The following is a 21,995-nucleotide window of genomic DNA, read 5'->3' as shown; positions in this document are numbered from 1 at the left end:
CTCTTCAGGCAGATGGTTTCATCTCATTAGGAATTTCTGGTTTATTTTGTTTGATTGTCCCCAACACTGTAATTTGCTTCTGAAGCATCTCTTCTGCCAGCTGCACACTAGTAAAGAAGTTGTCAACAGTAATGTTTTTTGATGATCCTTCAATGCTTTTAGCAAGATCTTTCACCACATTCAATCCAAGATTTTTCTGAATAGGTTCATGGGGCTTCCATCACGTGTAAACAATTCCGTCTAAAGCATACACAGATGTCCCTCCATTTCAGCAAGCGAAACGTTTTTCCATGTAAAGCAGCCACTCTTGTTCCTTCAATATTTGTGCAGTTGATGATTTCCTCTAGTATTTCCTTGGAGGTGAAATAGTCCCAGGCATCCTTAGGTTCAAAGGTTTTCAAACCACGGGCTGCACCAGGTGCCTTCTTTATGATATTATGGACAGGTATACGAAAAGTTGCAGGAGGATCTAATTTCCAAATCATTCCATTTTGACTAATGTATGTGTGGTCTTCTATACCTTTTTGTGGTGTTCATTTTGAGACTCTGATGAAGTAACATTATCGGAAGGACTGTCATCTGCCTCAGTATTCACATCTGCAGGTTCATTGGCTGATTCTTCACTACTTGAATCTTCAAAAATATTTCCTTCCTCGCAAGAATCATCATCTTCAAACCACTGAGCCACAACACTTTGAAAATTAGTTGCATTTGCACGTACTGACTCTCTTTCTCTGCGTGTTGAAGCCATAGCAAATGGCGTGTCTCTCGAACAGCAGCTTGTGCAGCACTAAACGAGTCATACTCGTAATAATATGGGCCTTGCAGTAACAAACTAACTACAGTAACAATGAGGCTGACAAGAGCAGCACAGGATAACAATCCTATGCAATAATAAAACATTTGATAGCAAAAAGATCAATAATACACTGACATTGCCAATATGTGAAACTAGTGTGTATTATTTTTTAGTTATACTATTACTACTACAGCTACTGCTGCTCTTGGCACTCTTGTTGCTGGAAATACCACTACAGTTATTGTTGAATTAATAACTGCTGCCAAACAAATGTTGAAGACAATATAGGCTAAGGAACATTTAAAAATGTGTGAGGGCTTCTGAAGCCCTGCTTATGCATTCACGGTGTATGGGTAAACATACTGAATTATACAAAAAAACTTAAAAAGGTATCTCATTCAGACTTAATAGGAGGAATGTCACAGTGTTAGTGAAAGAGTACCAGAAAGCAGTTTGAAATCAAACAAAAAATTACAGAATTTTTTAAAAAATGAAGACATACAAGGGCCTCAGAGGCCTGTATATGCATCTTAGGGTTAAGGGACAGGACCAGTAGTAAGATACAGGGAAAGCAGTGTTTGTTAATACTATTCCATGTCCCAAAAAAAGGTATACTGTATTCTGCAATGGTTAGATAAAAAAGCTGTATATCCAGTGGATCTGTATGGGCACAATTGTCCTTTAGATACCTGTGTCTCTCACTGTTATGCCTGACGAGGTTGGAGAAAATCTGTTACTCTGAAAGTTGTACACTTTGACGCAATTCTTAGTCTTGCATTAATGTTGGACTGAGTAGAACTTAATTGTTCCTCATAATGAGATGTTTGGTATGGCAAGGTCTGAGTTTATGGTGTCCATTTTAATGCAGCTGGAGAGACAATCCATTGGCCTCAAAATTGATGCATGCAGAAACTCTTGCACATGAATAGTGAGGTGTGCTCTCTTTTAATCGTGACCCATGGCTCCCTTGTCCTTGACCAGAGGTGTCAACAATGTTTCCACCATATATGAAAAAATGTTTTCTTAATGTGGACTTAAAAAGTCCAAGTATGGTGACATCCTTGTCCATATAATATGAGGTGAGTTCCTTTCTGGCCCTTGCACATAATGAAGGTTGTTCTTGGGTATGGAAACATCATTCCTTCTGTGTGAACTGCAGTAGTCACATATTTGTCGGAAAATAACACTACGGAGCAATGCACAGATTTTGTACATTATGCCAGCAAAGCACTGCAGGCTGCAACTTGCTGCTCTCAGGTAATAAAAACACATTTCAGTATCGTTAAACTTTCAAATATTTAATGTCACTTGCATTGTTAATCTCAGTACTGGTTCAGCTGACATATTACAGATACATTTCATTGACAACTGCTATCACTGCTCAAGCAACTGATCAGTTGTTTGCTCTTCCATGTCTGCCACGGGAGTTGTTTGACACTGCCTGAAACAAAAGTAGGTTTATCCAGATGGAGTAGGGGTTTTTTCATGAGGTCCTGCTAAAGGAGTATCTATAAGCATCTTTCAGTTGCCCTTTCTGTAAGAACTCAAGCACTCACACTCATGGCATTCCTAAAGAATGTTACTGTATCGGCTCAGTGTAAATGTGTTGGGTTCATAACTGAAACAGTGAACTAACCCACATTGCAATAAAGCCAAAAATGCTTCTCCTAGACTTCAGTGTAGGTATACCTGTGAAAGAGCTATTTACTTGCACATTTGTAAAATGTCAGTAGTGGACAGGGACTTAAGATATGCTTAAATTGATGTCATGTAAGTCATGTGTGCTGCAGTGGCTGGGAAGGTTTGAGTGCACTTTCCACGTGACAACAAGTGGACAGCTGCAGTAAAGAACCAGTAGTATCAGGCTCTGGGACTGTGGTTCTTCTGTCTTAAGACTTCTCAAAGGCCTACATTCAGTGAGCACAAGCTTGCTGATGCCAGGGAACTTGGACCCTTCATACACAGAAAGCTGTGCTCAGACCTGCACCATTTACTAATGTTAACTTAGTACATTAACTGCAGTGCTGTGTTCCTAAGAAAAATAGGACGTGCCTAAAGATCCTGTTACTTGAAGTATCACTCACTGCTACACATGTAGATTCACCTTTTAGTATTGCCTATCCTTGGCATGCCTGTTTTCATCCTTACTTTGATGTAAGTTTTGTAATTCCATATATGTAGCAGAGATCCCACAACTGAAATAAACATCAGAGTAGATCGCAAAAGAAGTTAATTACGCAGTGCTGTCAAAACTGAATGGAAGACTTTCTCTGATGTACTACAGGGAGAACATCACCACAACTTTGGTTACATTTGAAAATTCTCAAAATTTCCTAATGTTCTTTCCCTTCTAGCAGTGGGCTTGCAATGTCAGAGGGCCATTTCTTAATGTACAAAATATTCATATCTTTCATCTAGGATTTGAATTTTTTCGTTTGAAATTAGCCTTTGCTTCATTGTCTCTAATGCTCTGACAAAATTGTTTCCTGTTAATTTAGGAAGTCATTTTGCTTGATAATCTTCTAGAAACCAGTGAAATGTTTTTGAAAGGCTCTTCTGAAATAACTTTCCCTGCTTCCTTCATTTGAGCACCTGGCATTTCCTTAAATTGTTCAATGACTTCTATTGACCTCATAATTGGCCTATAATATGGAATACAGCAATGTCCTTTCAGAGGTACTGAGAAAATACTAATCTACAAAAAACACCAGAAAGCAGTGCATTGTTACACAGAAACTTGGGGTTTTATACTGTTTTCTGCAAGCTGTTGAACTCTTCCCTCATACTTCATTTTTACTCATCTCACTTGAACATCTGTTAAAACTTATTCACAGTGATGTTTTCAAACTACTGATAATGCTACATTTGAATTTAAATTATTTTTGATTTACTGTGAAAAATTTTCCATGTTGCTAGATTTCTTGTTTTTAGAGTCTTATAGTGCATTGAAAAGCAATCATTTTCCTATGGTCAATAATCGTTTTTCCCAAAAGCTATATAGTCATAATTTTTATCTACAGTGTTCAAATATTAAAATGCAGTTATTTCCACAATCCATTAAAATAGTTTTGGAGGCTTTGTTTTTCTGTTTATTAAATGCATACTTCTATTTAACTAACCAAGTTTAAAGTGTACTTTCTCTAAACTTTCTGGTTGATTTTCAGAATCATGCACACTGTTCTCCCATAAAACAGTACCTACAATTTTGCCATTTCTTAGTTGTACAGTTCGGAGTTAAACTTCTTTACCTACAGTATCTTGGACCCTCTAAGTTTGTTATCTTCTATTTAATAGCTAAAATGTAGTAGATGAGTGTTTTGCATATTTATAGTTTTTGTAATTCTTACACCTATAAATAAGGATCATGCAGAAATCATAAGTCACCGCACAGTTGTCAATATACAAATCTATCAGAGGTGAGACCAAACAATGAACTTACATACAATCTGTTTCTTCATGTAATTTGTCAGTGCCCTAGAATGAAACAGTAAGCATTTAGTGTCCAGAGAGTTTTAAGCTGGTATTCACTATGCAATCTATCTAAGCCTTATAATGCCTGTGTTAACACTTAAAAAACCATGTTAAGCATCTCAGATTATGTGAAGTGCTGACCTGTGGTATTTTAGCTGAAAAGTACTCTACACAATCCAGTCTTAGGATTAAAGCACTGATGAATGAAAGTGAACTTGTAATAAGCCACTGGATGGTGAACAAACCTGTCAAGTAACTAAAAATGTTTCAAGATTAACAACAAGAACTACAAAATGTGAAAAGTTAGCGATATTACAACATGAAGCAGAAACATTCTGCAGTATCCACGAATTTTAAGAAATTATCTTACTAAGATCTTTTTGTATAATTTTCCAGAACACTGAAACTTATGCAAGTAAATTCCTCTTACCTGGAATATTCAACACGGAGTAGTTTCCACTTTTCCAGTATGTAGACAGATGATAGTGTCCTGTGTAGTGTCATAAATGCATTCAAACATTTGCTAAAAGTCTCAGCCAAGTTGTTATATCAAAGTCCACTGTTAACTTTCAAAGTTACCCTTAGAATCATCACTTTGTGTTTTGTGTATTCAAAATAATACCTGGGCTCATGGCTTTTGCCTGTTAGTGGCCACTACACTTTGCACACTTGCTGAATGCTGCAACTTCTCCTGTAAAGCCCCATAAAAATGAAGCTAAACGTATACCACATGTGTGAATGTCTGTTGTGGGCTATTCATGGCCAGTGCAGCTTGTATTGGGACAACAAATTCGATGGTGCTTCCAGAGTGGAGAAGATTGACCTTAGTAAGTATGCCATGTAGTGGATGCCGGTGTAACATTTTATCTTGCCATGGCTGTGACAAGTTTCATTGACACAGACATAGTAGTTACAGAGAAAATTGTATTTAAAACTAAAAGGTTCATACTTTTGGGGAAAATGGATTTAAAATTTCTGATAAAATACGTTCAGCCAACATGCAAAGTTAAAACTCACCAGGTCAATAGCTGTCATTGTTGTGAATTTCTGTATCGCCGGCCGCTGTGGTCGAGCTGTTCTAGGCACTTCAGTTCAGAACCGCTCTGCTGCTACGGTCACAGATTCAAATTCTGCCTTGGGCACAGATGTATGTGATATCCTTGGGTTATTTAGGTTTAAGTAGTTCTAAGTCTAGGGGACTGATGGCCTCAGATGTTAATTCCCGTAGTGCTTAGAGCCATTTCAACCATTTCTGTATCCTCCAGCTTAAATTTGGAGACATTCTTCAAAATTCTGGTTTTAGCATTTTGAGGGCAGCTTCCTGCACCTTCAGCTCGTCAGATGACATATGCATTTGTGATGTTCACCCCAGGTCCTATGCCCATACTTGCGAAAGCTTTCAGGTTGCTGTCTAACCCCATTGTTCAAACACATCACTGCAGCCACGATATCAGATTTTTGGGGTTTGAGGCCCACAAACACTGTTACAGGCAAGCATTCCCAGACACAGTTATAGAAACTTTCATTGGGAATGAGTTCTCCCACACTTACTATTATCAAACAAGTTTTTGTTAGCCAAGTATCTATAGATAGGTTTTATAACATTTGCTGTTGACACTGGTAAGTGGGTGGTTCTGTCCGTATTCACTGGCAGTTACGCTAGTTCTCTGATACGTGGCAACTAGGGGCCTCTGGACAGAGAGAATGACAGAGGTCCTCTGTCAACAGTAGGGGACAGGAACTGCTGTAAACTTCAGTTAGCATGAGATATGGGCCTCTCACAAGACTTCATGCATGTGTATGATTTACAAAAACACTCCATTCTTGGTACAATTTATTGTAATAATAATTCTAATAACTAAACATCATATGACTTATTGATGGCTAAGCTTGGAATATACTTCTATTAAAACTTGCAGTACCCTATTTCAGGATAACAGTGCACTGAAAATCTCAGACATGTCATGATTACTAATAAATGTCACTAATAATATATCAATTTAAGCATTCAAAAGGTGCTATGATAACACAGGAAACTAATATCACATAATGAGGTGCTAACATAATGCATAATGTTGTAGTTCATGAAGTTGATGTAGGTTCTTTTCCTGTTACATGAAAATATTTTGATCTTCATGTTAAAACGTTCTGGGACTTTATTAGGAATGTAATAAAGTATGTTCTCCAATATTAAATGTTATTTGTCTTTCCATCTGATTTGAGAAAAGGTGATGAAATAAATATTTGGCAATTTCAGAGTGTGGGGATAGGTAGGAACCTCAGGAGTTTTTAGCAAACAGAACACAGCATGTTGTTATCAATGGAGAGACGTCTACAGACGTTAAAGTAACCTCTGGCGTGCCACAGGGGAGTGCTATGGGACCATTGCTTTTCACAATATATATAAATGACTTAGTAGATAGTGTCGGAAGTTCCATGCGGCTTTTCGCGGATGATGCTGTAGTATACAGAGAAGTTGCAGCATTAGAAAATTGTAGCGAAATGCAGGAAGATCTGCAGCGGATAGGCACTTGGTGCAGGGAGTGGCAACTGACCCTTAACATAGACAAATGTAATGTATTGCGAATACATAGAAAGAAGGATCCTTTATTGTATGATTATATGATAGCGGAACAAACACTGGTAGCAGTTACTTCTGTAAAATATCTGGGAGTATGCGTGCGGAACGATTTGAAGTGGAATGATCATATAAAATTAATTGTTGGTAAGGCGGGTACCAGATTGAGATTCATTGGGAGAGTCCTTAGAAAATGTAGTCCATCAACAAAGGAGGTGGCTTACAAAGCACTCGTTCGGCCTATACTTGAGTATTGCTCATCAGTGTGGGATCCGTACCAGATCGGGTTGACGGAGGAGATAGAAAAGATCCAAAGAAGAGCGGCGCGTTTCGTCACAGGGTTATTTGGTAACCGTGATAGCGTTACGGAGATGTTTAACAAACTCAAGTGGCAGACTCTGCAAGAGAGGCGCTCTGCATCGCGGTGTAGCTTGCTCGCCACGTTTCGAGAGGATGCGTTTCTGGATGAGGTATCGAATATATTGCTTCCCCCTACTTATACCTCCCGAGGAGATCACGAATGTAAAATTAGAGAGATTAGAGCGCGCATGGAGGCTTTCAGACAGTCGTTCTTCCCGCGAACCATACGCGGCTGGAACAGGAAAGGGAGGTAATGACAGTGGCACGTAAAGTGCCCTCCGCCACACACCGTTGGGTGGCTTGCGGAGTATCAATGTAGATGTAGATGTAGACAAAAATGGCTCTGAGCACTATGGGACTTAATATCTGAGGTCATCAGTCCCCTAGACTTAGAACTATCTAAACCTAACTAATCTAAGGACATCACACACATCCATGCCCGAGTCAGGATTCAAACCTGCGATGGTAGCAGCAGCGCGGTTCTCGACTGAAGCGGCTAGAGCTGCTCGGCCACAATGGCCTGCACCTGAGGACAGTTTAAATTGGTGCGAGTGAAGGAAGAATACAAGTTTTATTGCTTTTTCTTAGTTATTACGCAGTAGATCAGGGCTCCTGCAGTTGTCAGTATTGAGTGTGACGTCATATTTGCAGAAAGTCTTTTGAAACAAGTGCTACCCTATTTCGAATCCTAAGAGTAAAACAAAATCAGTGCTGTAATGATTCTCAGCTGTTATCTACACTCACTTAGCACCAGGGTAACCAACTTCCAAAGCACGGCTCAAGGAACAGACATTCACATATTCTGGTTCAGGAATGAATGGGGTATAACTAAAATGATGAATAAATTTATTTTTTCAGTTTTCTATTTGATGGATCCCTTAATTGTGGTTATTTGCACATAAAGTTTGGTGGATGCTATTCTTGAAACTGTCATCTTGTTCGCACAACTCATTTATCTAGCATATTCAAAGATGAAATCCCATACAAACAATTTTACTGTATCCTCACTGGCCTGTGAGTATTTATGAAAAACTGTAGAGTTATTGATTTGTATTGATTCTAACTGCATAGAAACTGTAATCTTGTTTCCTCAATGGAGTTAATAGTGTACAACCTAATATTTGGCAGAGATATTGCTTCCATTTTTGGGCACAACACTTTGATGGTTTCTGGGAGATTGGTTGTTTTGTGTACTTGCCACCTGGACTCCAACTAGACTGAACTATTGAACAGACAATACAGTCGAAAGCAAGAATATCTGAGAAAGAAGAGACAGAGACTGGGAAGTTCAAGGGCCCTAGTTAAATTTCCCAGAAACTTTGCTTGGTGTAAGAAGAGCAGAATAAACAAATGCATGTTGGCTAATCTGTAGATACCTGAAAATATCTGAGAAAATGACAGTTGTAGACGTAATTTAGATGTCGTTAAGCACACTAGTCTGAGCCAAAATAGTGACACAGTAGCGAGTAATGCAGCCTGTTTTGCACCCTGTGATCAAAACCAGATTTTTTTCTTTACTTCTTCATTTCTCCCCATGTCCATGAGATATTCCCAATTGTGATAACCATTTGCGTAGTAAAAGAGTTACATTAATTGTAAAATTACAACTGGGTTTGTGTCACGAATTTATTATACAGGGTGTTCATTATAAGTGATGACATTGAAATATCTCGAACTACATACTGGATCAAAAAAGTTACAATTCCAGTTTGTTTGAGAGGGAACATCCATCAATACCACACTCGATCTGTGACCTTTTGGCATGTGGGTGGCAGGGACCAACTTTGCAATAAACTGGGGTTCCCACTGAATATTTCAGATTAAGATTCTAAAGCAAAATCTACACGCGTTTTGTCTCAAGCAATTTCTTCATTTTGCCACTGATAGTGATATAATTGAAGGGATAAAAATGTGTACAGTCATAATTTATAACGTGCTACTGGAGTAAAGCAAAGAGTAGTTACAGTGAACAAATGCTGAGACAGAAGAAATTAACATAAATTAAGGCCAGGCAGGTGATGAGAACCAAGGACATCTGCAGAGTTCTGAGAAACTGGTGTCTGAAGGAAGAATTCAGATGGTGTGTGTGGTGAAGCAGGTCCCCAGATCACGAATGTCATGTTGTAGAGCATGCTCTGCAACAGGATATTGTGAGTTGCTAGTATACACCTATGCCCATTCATCCTAATTGATAATTTGGTGGTAGTGTTGCCAATATAGAAGACATTGTTTACTTAACAGCTGGTATATGACATGTGTTGTTTCACAGGTGGCTCTCCCTTTGATAGTGTATGCTTTGCCTTGCCTTGTCTTGAGAAGGTGAGCCACTCACACTCATGCCCTCTCACTGCTCAGTGACACGTGTGATCCAGTAGCCAGTACTGAGAGAGAATCGCAAACAGAAAAACAATTTCTCACATCTCTCTTTTCGTTCAATTCTGAGTATCTTATTTGCAGGGAACAAGATGTTTTGCAAGAATTAGTAACTGAAATATTCGAAAGGAAAACATGAATCACTAATATCACTGACAGCAACATTTTTAATACACAAACATAACTGTACTGTTTGTAACTCGTAGTTATTGCTTAAGCATGTGGCCACAGTGCATACTTTGCACACTACTCTAGGTCAGACATACTGAGATAATATAGTGAGGCCAGTGACGAAAGTTAACTTATGATGCTGATACGGGAAACTTAACTCAAAGTTGCTATACGGGGGTCACTCCAAAAGAAATGCACACCAGTCTTTTAATATCCATCTTTTATTCTACATGTTTGAAAGTTTACACTGTGCAGATACATCCTTTAGGAACAATATTTTGTTTTCTCCGCATAATTTCCATCCCTCTCAACTGCCTTGCACCATCTTGGAACCAGCACCTGTATACCCACACAGTTAAATTCTGGACCAACCTGTTAGAGCCACTGTTTGGCAGTGTGCACGAGGGAGTCATAATCTTCAAACCTTGTTCCACAAAGAGAGTCTTCCAGTTTCCCAAGGACATGATAGTCACATGGAGCCAGGTCAGCACTGTAAGGTGGGTGTTTCAGTGTTGTCCCTCCCAGTTTTGCACAATTTTTAGACTGACGTGGCCGTGCATTGTCGTGCAACAGCAAAACATGCTGCTTTTGCCGATGTGGTCAAACATGACTCAGTCAAGCTTCAAGTTTCTTTAGTGTTCCCACATATGCATCAAAATTTATGCTGGTTCCACATGGCATGATGTCCACAAGCAAGTGTCCTTTGGAATTGAAAAACACCATAGCCATAACTTTTCCACCAGAAGGTGTGGTTTTGAATTTTTTTTTCTTGGTTGAATTTGCATTGATTGCCTCTTCATTTCTGATGAAAAATGATGGAGCCGTGCTTCATCACCTGTCACAATTCTTCCAAGAAATTCATCTCCACCATTCTCGTACTGTTCCAAAAGTTCGCTGTATACTGTTTTTCTTGTTTCTTTGTGAGCCATTGTCAACGTCCTGGGAACCCACCAGGCACAAACCTTTTTTAACACCAACACTTTCAGTATTCTGCAAACCCTTCCTTCCCCTATCCCAACATAGCATGACAATTAGTTCACTGTGATGCGTCTGTAAGCAGTCGCCAGTTCGTTAACTCTCTGCACACTGTCTGGAGTGTGTGCAGTACGAGGCCTGCCGCTGCGAGGACAATCCTCAATATTGCCGTGCCTGCTTTCATCACGTAACCTGCTTGCCCACCGACTAACTGTACTGCAATCGACAGCAGCATCTCCGTACACCTTTTTCAACCTCTTGTGCATGTTTCCCACTGTCTCGTTTTCACTGCACAGGAATTCTATGACAGCACGTTGCTTCTGACGTACGTCAAGTGTAGCAGCCGTCTTGAAGACATTCTCTGACAGTGCCACTCACAGGAACAGGTTGAACTAAGTTTGAAACCAAACGGGAAGGATGTATCCACACACTGTAAAACTTTCACACATGCAGAATGAAAACTGTATTTTTACAAAAATAGTGTGCATTTCTTTTGGAGTGACCCTCGTAGCTGGCACAGTCCAGAGATTTCTTTTATCTAAGCACACTTCATAACACTGTACTCGGCTAATTTATCCAAAAATCTAAGGTAGTTGAATGTTTTCATTCTGACATGCATATAAATTATTTTCTTTCTGATTTTCCAAAATCTTTGTTGTAAACTGCTAAGGCTGCCATCATGCATTCACAATGTGAAGTATTTTCTGCACAAAAAGAAGCAAAAATAATTTAAAACTCTGAGACTATAGCAAATCCTGATGGTGACAAAAGTAAGTCCATTTGTCAGTAGTACACTGATCGAGTCCTGTTTTGCTGCAAATTTTGCATCAATGTGACACATCCCTGTTCTCATTCCTAATGCACTTTCAATGTTTTAGCAGTTGAGTGTGCTGCATCATTGTAGGTGTTTTGCGGCATTATGAGTAACATCTTGGACAAACCTTGCTTCAGGATTGCGATCTTACTGATTCAGCAAGTATTCTTCATCTGAACTATCATCACCAAATCATTTCCTTTTCCAAAATTCACTTGAAATAAAATTCTCAATTTCTCCCACAGCTTTTTATGCAATGGAAGCACCAAGGGTCAGGAGTATATTTTTCATATTGCCAGTCAGCAGACGTGGATAAAGCTGCACACATTGCAAGACAGTTTTACAGGTCAGTTAAGTTCTTCAGAAAAATGTTGTTGTTGTTGTGGTCTTCAGTCCAGAGACTGGTTTGATGCAGCTTTCCGTGATACTCTATCCTGTGAAAGCTTCTTCATCTTTGAGTAACTACTGCAACCTACATCCTTCTGAACCTGCTTAGCCTATTCATCTCTTGGTCCCTCTCTATGATTTTCACCCTTGATGCTCAGATTGTGTCCTATCAATAGATTCCTTCTCTTAGTCAAGTTGTCCCACAAATTCCTCTTCTCCCCAAGTCTGTTCAGTCCCTCCCTGTTAGTTACATGATCTACCCATCTAATCTTCAGCATTCTTCCGTAGCGCCACATTTCGAAAGCTCTTCTTGTCCACACTATTTATCATCTATGTTTAATTTTCACACATGGCTACACTCCATACAAATACTTTCAGAAATGACTTCCTGACATTTAAATTTATACTCGATGTTAACAAATTTCTCTTCTTCAGAAACACTTTCCTTGATATAGCGGGTTTACATTTTATATCCTCTCTACTTTGACTATCGTCAGTTATTTTGCTCCCCAAATAGTAAAACTTGCCTACTACTTTAAGTTTCTCATTTCCTACTTTAATTCCCTCAGCATCACCTCATTTAATTCAACTACATTCCATTATCCTCGTTTTGCTTTTGTTGATGTTCACCTTATATCCTCCTGTCAAGCCACTGTCCATTCCGTTCAACTGCTCTTCCAAGTGCTTTGCCATCCCTGATAGAATTACAATGTCATCAGCAAACCTCAGTTTTTATTTCTTCTCCATAGATTTTAATTCCTACTCCAAATTTTTCTTTTGTTTCCTTTAGTACTTGCTTAATATACAGACTAAATAACATCAGGTATAGGCTACAAGCCTGTCTCACTCAATTCGCAACCACTGCTTCCCTTTCAAGTTCCTTGACTCTTATAACTGCCATTTGGTTCCTGTGCAAATTGTAAATAGCCTTTTGCTCCCTGTATTTTACCCCTGCCACCTCCAGAATTTGAAAGAGAGTACTCCAGTCAACATTGTCAAAAGCTATCTCGAAGTCTACAAATGACAGAATCATAGGTACGGTCAGTACTGCCTCACATGTTCCACCACTTGTACCAAATCCGAACTGATCTTCCCTGAGGTCAGCTTCTACGAGTTTTTCCATTTGTCTGTAAAGAATTAACGTCAGTATTTTGCAGTTGTGACTTATTAAACTGATAGTTCAGTAATTTTCACACCTGTCAACACCTGCTCTCATTGGGATTGGAGTTGTTATATTCTTCTTAAAATCTGTGGGATTTCACCTGTCTCATACATCTTGCTCACCAGATGGTAGAGTTTTGTCAGGGCTGGCTCTCCCAAGGCTATCAGTAGTTCTAATGGACTGCTGTCTATTCCCAGGGTCTTGTTTTAACTTAGGTCTTTCAGTGCTCTGACAAATTCTTCATGCAGTGTCATATCCACCACTTCATCTTCACCTACATTCTCTACAATTTCAATAATATAGTCCTCAAGTACATCACCCTTTTATAGACCCTCTATATACTCTTTCCACCTTTCAGCTTTCCATTCTTTGCTTAGGACTCGTTTTCCATCTGAGCTCTTGATATTCGTACAGGTGGTTCTCTTTCCTCTGAAAGTCTCTTTATTTTTTCTGTAGGCAGTATCTATCTCAGCCCCTAGTGATATATATTTCTACATCCTTGCGTTTGTCCTTTAGCCATCCCTGCTTAGCCATTTGGCACTTTATCTCATTTTTGAGACGTTTGTATTCCTTTTTATCTGCTTCATTTATTGCATTTTTATACTTTCTTCTTTCATCAATTAACTTCAATATCTCTTCTGTTACCCAAGGATTTCTACAAGCCCTCACCTTTTTACCTACTTGATCCTCTGCAGCCTTCACTATTTCTTCTCTCAAAGCTACCCATTCTTCTTCTACTGTAGTTCTTTGCCCTGTTCTTGTCAATTGTTCCAATGCTTTCCCTGAAACTCTCTCCAACCTCTGGTTCTTTCAGCTTACCGAGGTCCCATCTGCTTAAATTCTTATCTTTTTGCAGTTTCTCCAGTTTTAATCTACGGTTCATAACCAATAAATTGTGGTCAGTCCACATCTGCCCCTGGAAATGTCTTACAGTTTAAAACATGGTTCCTAAATCTCTGTCTAGCCATTATATAATCTATCTGAAAGCTTCCAGTGTCTCCAGGCCTCTTCCATGTATACAACATTCTTTCAAGTTTCTTAAACCAAGTGTTAGCTATGATTACGTTATGCTCTGTGCAAAATTCTGCCAGGCAGCTTCCTCTTTCATTTTCTTACTTTGCCCCCCTCCCCCCCCCCCCCCCCCTCTCACCAAGTCTATATTCACCTACTACTTTCCCTTTTCTTACTTTCCCTTCTATTGAATGCCACTCCCCCATGACTATTAAATTTTTGACTCCTCTCACTATGTGAATAATCTCATTTATCTCATCATACATTTCTTCAATCTCTTTGTCATCAACAGAGCTAGTTGGCATATAAACTTGTACTACTGTGGTAGGCGTGGGCTTCATACCTATCTTGGCTTCAATAATGCATTCACTATGCTGTTCGTAGTAGCTTGTGCATGCTCCTATTTTTTTCTTCATTATTAAATCTACTCCTGCTTTACGTCTATTTGATTTTGTATTTATAACCCTGTATTTACCTGACCAAAAGTCTTGTGCCTCCTGTCACCTAACTTCACTAATTCCCACTATACATCACTGTAACCTATCCATTTCCCTTTTTAAATATTCTAATCTACTTGCCCTATTAAGGAATCTGACATTCCACACTCTGATCCGTAGGACAGGAGTTTTCTTTCTCCTGATGACATCCTCCTGAGTAGTCCCCACCCGGAGATACAAATGGGGGACTATTTTACCTCTGGACTATTTTACCTAATAGGACACCATCATACAGTAAAGCTGCATGCCCTTGGGAATAATTATGGCTGTAGTTTCCCCTTGCATTCAGCCGTTCACAGCACCAGCACAGTGAGGCTGTTTTGGTTGATGTTACAAGGCCAGATCAGTCAATCATCCAGACTGTTGCCCCTGCAACTACTGAAAAGGCTGCTGCCCCTCTTCAGGAACCACATGTTTGTCTGGCCTCTCAACAGATACCCCTACATGGTGGTTGCACCTACGGTATGGCTACCAGTATTGCTGAGGCACAGAAGCCTCCCCACCAATGGTCAGGTCCATGGTTCATGGGGGGCAGGAACAGGTATATACCATGAATGTATGGCATTAAAGATAAAAATAGTAATACACTTTTTCTAAGTACAGCTGATGTGGAACTTTGGAAGAAGTAGGCCTACTTTGAGGACATTTTAAATGTTGAAGCTGGAAGTACAGTATTGGATCGACAACATAAATTACAAAATGTAGATTTCTTAGATCCACAACTACAATGGAGGAGACATCAGATGCAATGAAAATATTAGAAAGAACCAAGCTCCAGAAGGGAGGAAATTCACTTGTGAAGCAAATACACGAACTTGTGACCAACATTTGAAATGAAGAAAGAATGCCAGCTCAGTTAAAAGAAGGGATCATAGTACCTCTCCATAAAAGGGGCAATAATCGAAAATGGACACATTATAGAAGCATCTTATTAATTAGCACAGCTTAAAAAGTGTTCCTCAAGATTCTCCAGAAAAGACTGCAACCATATTTAAAAGAGGTAACAGATGACAATCAAGTGGGACTTAAAGAGGATCAATCCACCACTGATCCAATATTTATAACAAAAAAGTCCATATGAAAATATCACGAACACAATAAACAATGGCAATATTATTTGCTGATTTTCGGATAGTCTATGATAGCAATAATAGAGAAAAGCTGTGGGAACATATGCAGAAATTTTGAATATCAAAGATTACAAGTCTTGTAGAAATTTGCTGGGAGGCTCAAAGGAAACAATGAATATGGAAGAATGTTTTAGATCTTACAGCTTTCGATATAAAAAACAGGAGTCAGGCAATGAATCGGAATATTACCATTCTTCTTCAACATAACAATACAGGAATCACTGGATGCAGCAAACAAAACATATGAGAAATGGGCAAAGGAATGAAAATGGATCTACTGGCCTTTGCAAATGATGTAGCCTTATTGCTGAAAACCTAAATGACCTGAAAACTCTAACAAGAAGGCTATGTAAAAAGTCAGGGGATGTTGGATGAGATGTAAATGACAAGTAAACCAAATTCTTCGAGGTGTAAAGAAATTACAAGACAAAAAAATCAAATGCTCCAGATTCATGACTACATGTCTGAAGAAGTAGAAAAGTGTACAGATTGGGGAGGGGGGATAGTAAACAACATAAATGACGAGAAACAAGAAATAGACGTGAGAATCAAATCAGCACCCAGAGATCATATTCACTCAACAATTTACTGCCATTCAATTTTTCCCCCTAAAAGAAATAAAAAAATAAGAATATATAAAAATGTAGCCAGACAAGCATTGCTGTGTGGGGCAGAAATATGGAGAATGGAAAAGTACACTGCAAGAAAGGTATAGGTTTTTGAAATTACAGTCTTGCAGAACATGTTGTTATTGTTGTGGTCTACAGTCCTGAGACTGGTTTGATGCAGCTCTCCATGCTACTCTATCCTGTGCAAGCTTCTTCATCTCCCAGTACTTACTGCAGCCTACATTCTTCTGAATCTGCTTAGTGTATTCATCTCTTGGCCTCCCTCTACGATTTTTACCCTCCACGCTGCCCTCCAATATTAAATTGGTGATCCCTTGATGCCTCAGAACATGTCCTACCAACCGATCCCTTCTTCTGGTCAAGTTGTGCCACAAACATCTCCCTAATTCTATTCAATACTTCCTCATTAGTTATGTGATCTACGCATCTAATATTCAGCATTCTTCTGTAGCACCACATTCTGAAAGCTTGTATTATCTTCTTGTCTAAACTATTTATCGTCCATGTTTCACTTCCATACATGGCTACACTCCACACAAATACTTTCAAAAACGACTTCCTTACACTTAAATCAATACTCGATGTTAACAAATTTCTCTTCTTCAGAAACGCTTTCCTTACCATTGCCAGTCTACATTTTATATCCTCTCTACTTTGACCATAATCAGTTATTTTGCTCCCCAAATAGCAAAACTCCTTTACTACTTTAAGTCTCATAACCTAATCTAATTCCCGCAGCATCACCCGACTTAATTTGACTACATTCCATTATTCTCGTTTTGCTTTTGTTGATGTTCATCTTATACCCTCCTTTCAGGACACTGTCCATTCCGTTCAACTGCTCTTCCAAGTCCTTTGCTGTCTCTGAGAGAATTACAATGTCATTGGCGAACCTCGAAGTTTTTATTTCTTCTCCATGGATTTTAATACCTACTCCGAATTTTTCTTTTGTTTCCTTTACTGCTTGCTCAATATACAGATTGAATAACATCGGGGAGTGGCTACAACCCTGTCTCACTCCCTTCCCAACCACTGCTTCCCTTTCATGTCCCTCGATGTTGCAGAACATATATGGACCAATTTGAGAAGGAGGAGAAAAGCAAAGGAAAAAGATCAGGGAGAAATATAATGAACCAGATACTGTTTCAGAAGCTTCGACAAGAAGAGAAGGGGATTAAACGTGGGAGAAGTATCAGAGAAGAAACCCAGAGGACAAAGACGTTAGGCAGACCAAAAATTAGATGGAGAGCCCAGGTGGACAATGGTAATCAGATAATATAACACTGCTGGTTACTACCACACCAGTAAATCCCCGTTAATGTTACTCCCTCGATAAGAATTAAGAATTTGACTGTGGCATGTACTAATGGGAAGGAAATGGATTATGTTCCATTACCTGAAAGATTAAGTTTTATCAGGGGGTAGGATTTAAGTCAAGGGGGGTTAAACCAGTATTATTCAACCTGTAAAATGAAACTGTAGTTGTGTCAATCAAAATAGTTCCCAATCAAATTAGGTAAATGATTCCAGGTAGATATACTGTTAATCAAGAAAATTGACATGAATGACTTTAAATTAGAAACTGTTTTGTAAATTGGATAAAAATCAATAGCACTATCTAACAAGTAAGTTATTATTCATGAGCAACACAAAAAAATGAAACTAAAATGTCTTGGCAACAAACTATCTTTCATTGGAGCACACTGTCTGTTCTAAAGCAAGAAAGATAATGTTCAATACGAGAGAAGGAAAAGAAACAGATTCCTACTCACCAAAACATAAACACAATGAGTTGCAGAGAGGCACAACAGAAAGACTAAAAAAAAAAAATCTCTGGCAGCTTGTGCCAGAATACATTCTAGTGTGAGCTGCTGGAGACGGCAGTCATGTGTGTGTGAGAAGGTGTGCTTGCTTGTGTCAGTGAATTTGTGTGTTTTGTTTTCTTTTCTGAAGAAGGCTTTGGCTGATAGCTAAATCATAACAGCGCTTTTGTTGTGCCTACCTGCAACTCAGCATGTCATCTTCACAATGATTAGCAACCAATCCTTTTCTTTATATTGTTGATATTGCAACCTGGAGTTCCCATTGTTTGTACGATCATTTTCATTAGATGATACTACTTACTAAGGAAAAAGCACAGTTAAATTGGAGGTGAGGTGGCCCTAATACTTCACAATTGCAAGACGGTAAGACAGAAAAGGTCATCAAACTGTTATGTTAACCAGTATGATTTTTTAAATGTTTTCAGGTGAAAGATGTAAGTATTTGCTAAGTTGTAGCCAGTTACGTTTACAAGAACACAAGTATCTTTAGAATAACCACTACACCTGATAACTACTTTCACTGTACAAATTGACAATCTACTGGCCCAACATTAAGTGGGTTCCAGAAACAGTACGGCCTGTTAACTGAATTTAGAACAAAGCATAGTAAAGATGCATGCACAAAAAATGGTTCAAATGGCTCTGAGCACTATGGGACTTAACATCTGAGGTCATCAGTCCCTTAGACTTAGTACTACCTAAACCTAACTAACCTAAGGACATCACACACATCCATGCCCGAGGCAGGATTCGAACCTGCGACCGTAGCAGTTGTGTGCCTCCAGACTGAAGCGCATAAAACTGCTCAGCCACAGCAGCCGGCAGGCAATATTACAAACCTGTAAAGTACAGAGTAGTTGTGGTTGCCTGTAGACTGTACACTGGCATACAGGCGGGAGAGCAGTGTGCTGACCACATGCTCCCCCATACCCCCTCTTTCTTGCAATTATTCTTTTACAATACTTTTCTGAACATGTGTAGTACTTTGTACAAAGATTATCTGTACACATGTGAAAATTGTAACTCCATGAAAACAGTTAACACTTTTGCAACAGCAATGATTCTGTAGCTCATTAGAAATCGGTTAGGAATTGGAACCTGATGAAGTGAATGGCTTAGGAATAGATTGGTGTTTTAACATAAAGCTGAAATTGAGTTAATTATTATTTGTACTTCAAGTGAGTTACCAGCCCATGAAAATAAATACAATACTAAACTTTATTTGTAGTGAAGGTGGTGGCTGTGCCGATGTTTTGTGGCAATAGTAGAAACTCTTCATATACACTCCGGGACACTGAAAATTGTGCACCAAAAGCGGAACATCACATGGAAATGAAATAATGATACACATGAGAGATTCACTTCACGCCAAAATCAAGACAAGTAAACAAATACAGTGATTAAAAGTTGACAAATACAGTGCAACATCAATAATTCATTGGACCACCTTTTGCTGCAATACTTGAGCAATTGAGTTGATTAGACACTTGTTGTTGTCCTGATGCAGGTTGGCACACATATTGAAGAGCCACCTCCGAATTGTGTGCAGAGTGACACGATGGCAACTGGCATTTCAGCTGTTCCCACACAAGCTCTGTTAAGGGACAACTCCAGGCAGTAGGCTGGCTGTGGAAGAGCCAGAACACGATTTAGGAAGACTCGAGAAATTTGATCTGCATGCGGGCTAGCATTATCTTGCTGGAAAAGTGCTGCTCATAGGTCATGTAGAAAGGCTCATTAATATTCGAGGTACTGCAACTAGAGGGGACTGGCTATCTTAGGCCGAGGCCACCTAGAGCATTACGTTAGGTGTGTGAGTGGTGTTGCAAATGACGGTGCGGGTGGAAGTGTACTGTTCACCGGGCTGCCTCCGCACCCCATATGCGGTTATTAACTGTCCCTTAAATTCGTCACTAGACACTGGGTTCTGCCAATCTGTGACAGTCCACATCATTCTCGCTGAGCACCTCTATAGACTGAGCCACCAATGTCCCTGTGTTAATGGCAGTGCATGACACGGGAGCCCGGATTGCAAATGCACATTCAAACTGCATCTGGAAAAGGTGTGTGGAACAAATGTCACTCAGACATCTACTTCTGTCGTGAAGTGAGCCACCGTAAAATCCCCGATCGCTCACTGCACGGTCCTCTGACCCTCTCAAGTCGTCCTTCCAGCCACTCCATACTCCGTACGTAGCATGTGGGTACCATTTCGTATCCACTGCGACCGACACCGTCCGAAGGGACTCTCCAAATGATTGACCTGGTCGGCAAACGGCGTGTCAACCGCACCCGCAGTTTTCGTGCGACTGATTGTGCCCCTGTTAAACTGGCTGAAGAACTGTGAGAAATGTCATCTGACACGTCTACCTGGCATTCTGCGGCTACTAATGTCCTCCTCGAGTTGGAATGTAATCGCCATGTGTAGGACTCATCCACTATGTGCTGTTTAAATTGAATCCCAGCCCAATTCTGGTGCCATTGCACGCACATTGGTACCAAACTCGAACCATTCGTTTATCAGATCTCACTGTACTTATTTGCAAAATTTCAAGATTATACCTTTCCACCCTGTGGCTGCACCATTTTCAATGTGCCTGAGTGTATGGCGGTAGATGTAAGATGGCTCTGTAAATTGTTTTCTTTGTGCAGGAATTTATGATCCAGAGTAAACCAATAAATGTCACGACTCCCCTCCCAGCATTTACATCTGTATAAACCTATGTACCTATGCATGAGCCAGTTTTATAAATAAAATTTTAATATATTCACATTACACATGAATAAAGTTTTGAAAATTACATTAACAAAAAAATTATTGTTAGATAACTATACAGAAAATAAAAACAATTATTTACATGTGCAATGGAATGAAGAACTCAGTAACACAGATACCGCATTATACACAGGAAAACATTGAAGTTACATGAATCAAATAGTGCTGATATCGAATGCAAGTGTTACAGTACTTGCCGTAAGGGAAGAAGATGTCGAGGGCACCGTTGGAGGAGGCCAAAAACTGTCTCGTTTGTGGGGCCAGGAGACAAACAGTAAGCTAGGCAGCATCACAAGGTGGATTCTGTTTTTCATCGTCATAGAATATGCCAAGACCACAAATCCCAACAGACTCTTCATTCAGACAGACAGAATACAGGTTGCATCGGAATTTTTGACGTATGTTCAAAGTTTGAAAGGTACATTTACTTAAATAATAAACGTTTTCTGAAATGGTAGGGAGGAGGACAGATTCTTTCTCCAACTTGCATATTTAAACAAATTTTCACAGATATTTTCAGACTTTTTTCTTAACTTCAGAGGGTGAAACAAAATGTGCTTTCCATCTAGTGTGTATCTCAGTTCAACACACCAAAAACACGATTTATCTATTCTGTGAAGCTCTGTTGTGATCCTTATGCACAGCTTGAGCAGTGTGGTGTGAAAATATCTGTGCAACCATTCTGGTGTGCCCATCCACTGACACTTATGTGAGCTGACAGTATATGGTAGGTGCCGAGTCAGAATGGTGTGGACTGCCACGGACTGGCAAAATGCGGTGTTCAGTGACGAATCCCGATTCATTTAGGGGACAGGTAACAGCCACACATTGGTGTCGAGGCAGACTGGTGAATGCTACAGTAACACTTGTCTGCTGTTGCGGAAGATCTTTCATTAAACTCTTCATAAATACAGTGTTGTCAGGCACGGTGACTCTGTTGTCAATAAAACAAGTTGGTAACAATTTCAACAAATGTAGTATGTTAAATAAGAAAGGTCCTTTTTGTTGGTTCAAAAAACACATCCTACAGGAGAATACA

The sequence above is a fragment of the Schistocerca serialis genome, chromosome 11, assembly GCF_023864345.2.
Source record: "Schistocerca serialis cubense isolate TAMUIC-IGC-003099 chromosome 11, iqSchSeri2.2, whole genome shotgun sequence".
Lineage (NCBI taxonomy): Eukaryota > Metazoa > Arthropoda > Insecta > Orthoptera > Acrididae > Schistocerca > Schistocerca serialis.
Note: the sequence above shows the minus strand (reverse complement) of the source record.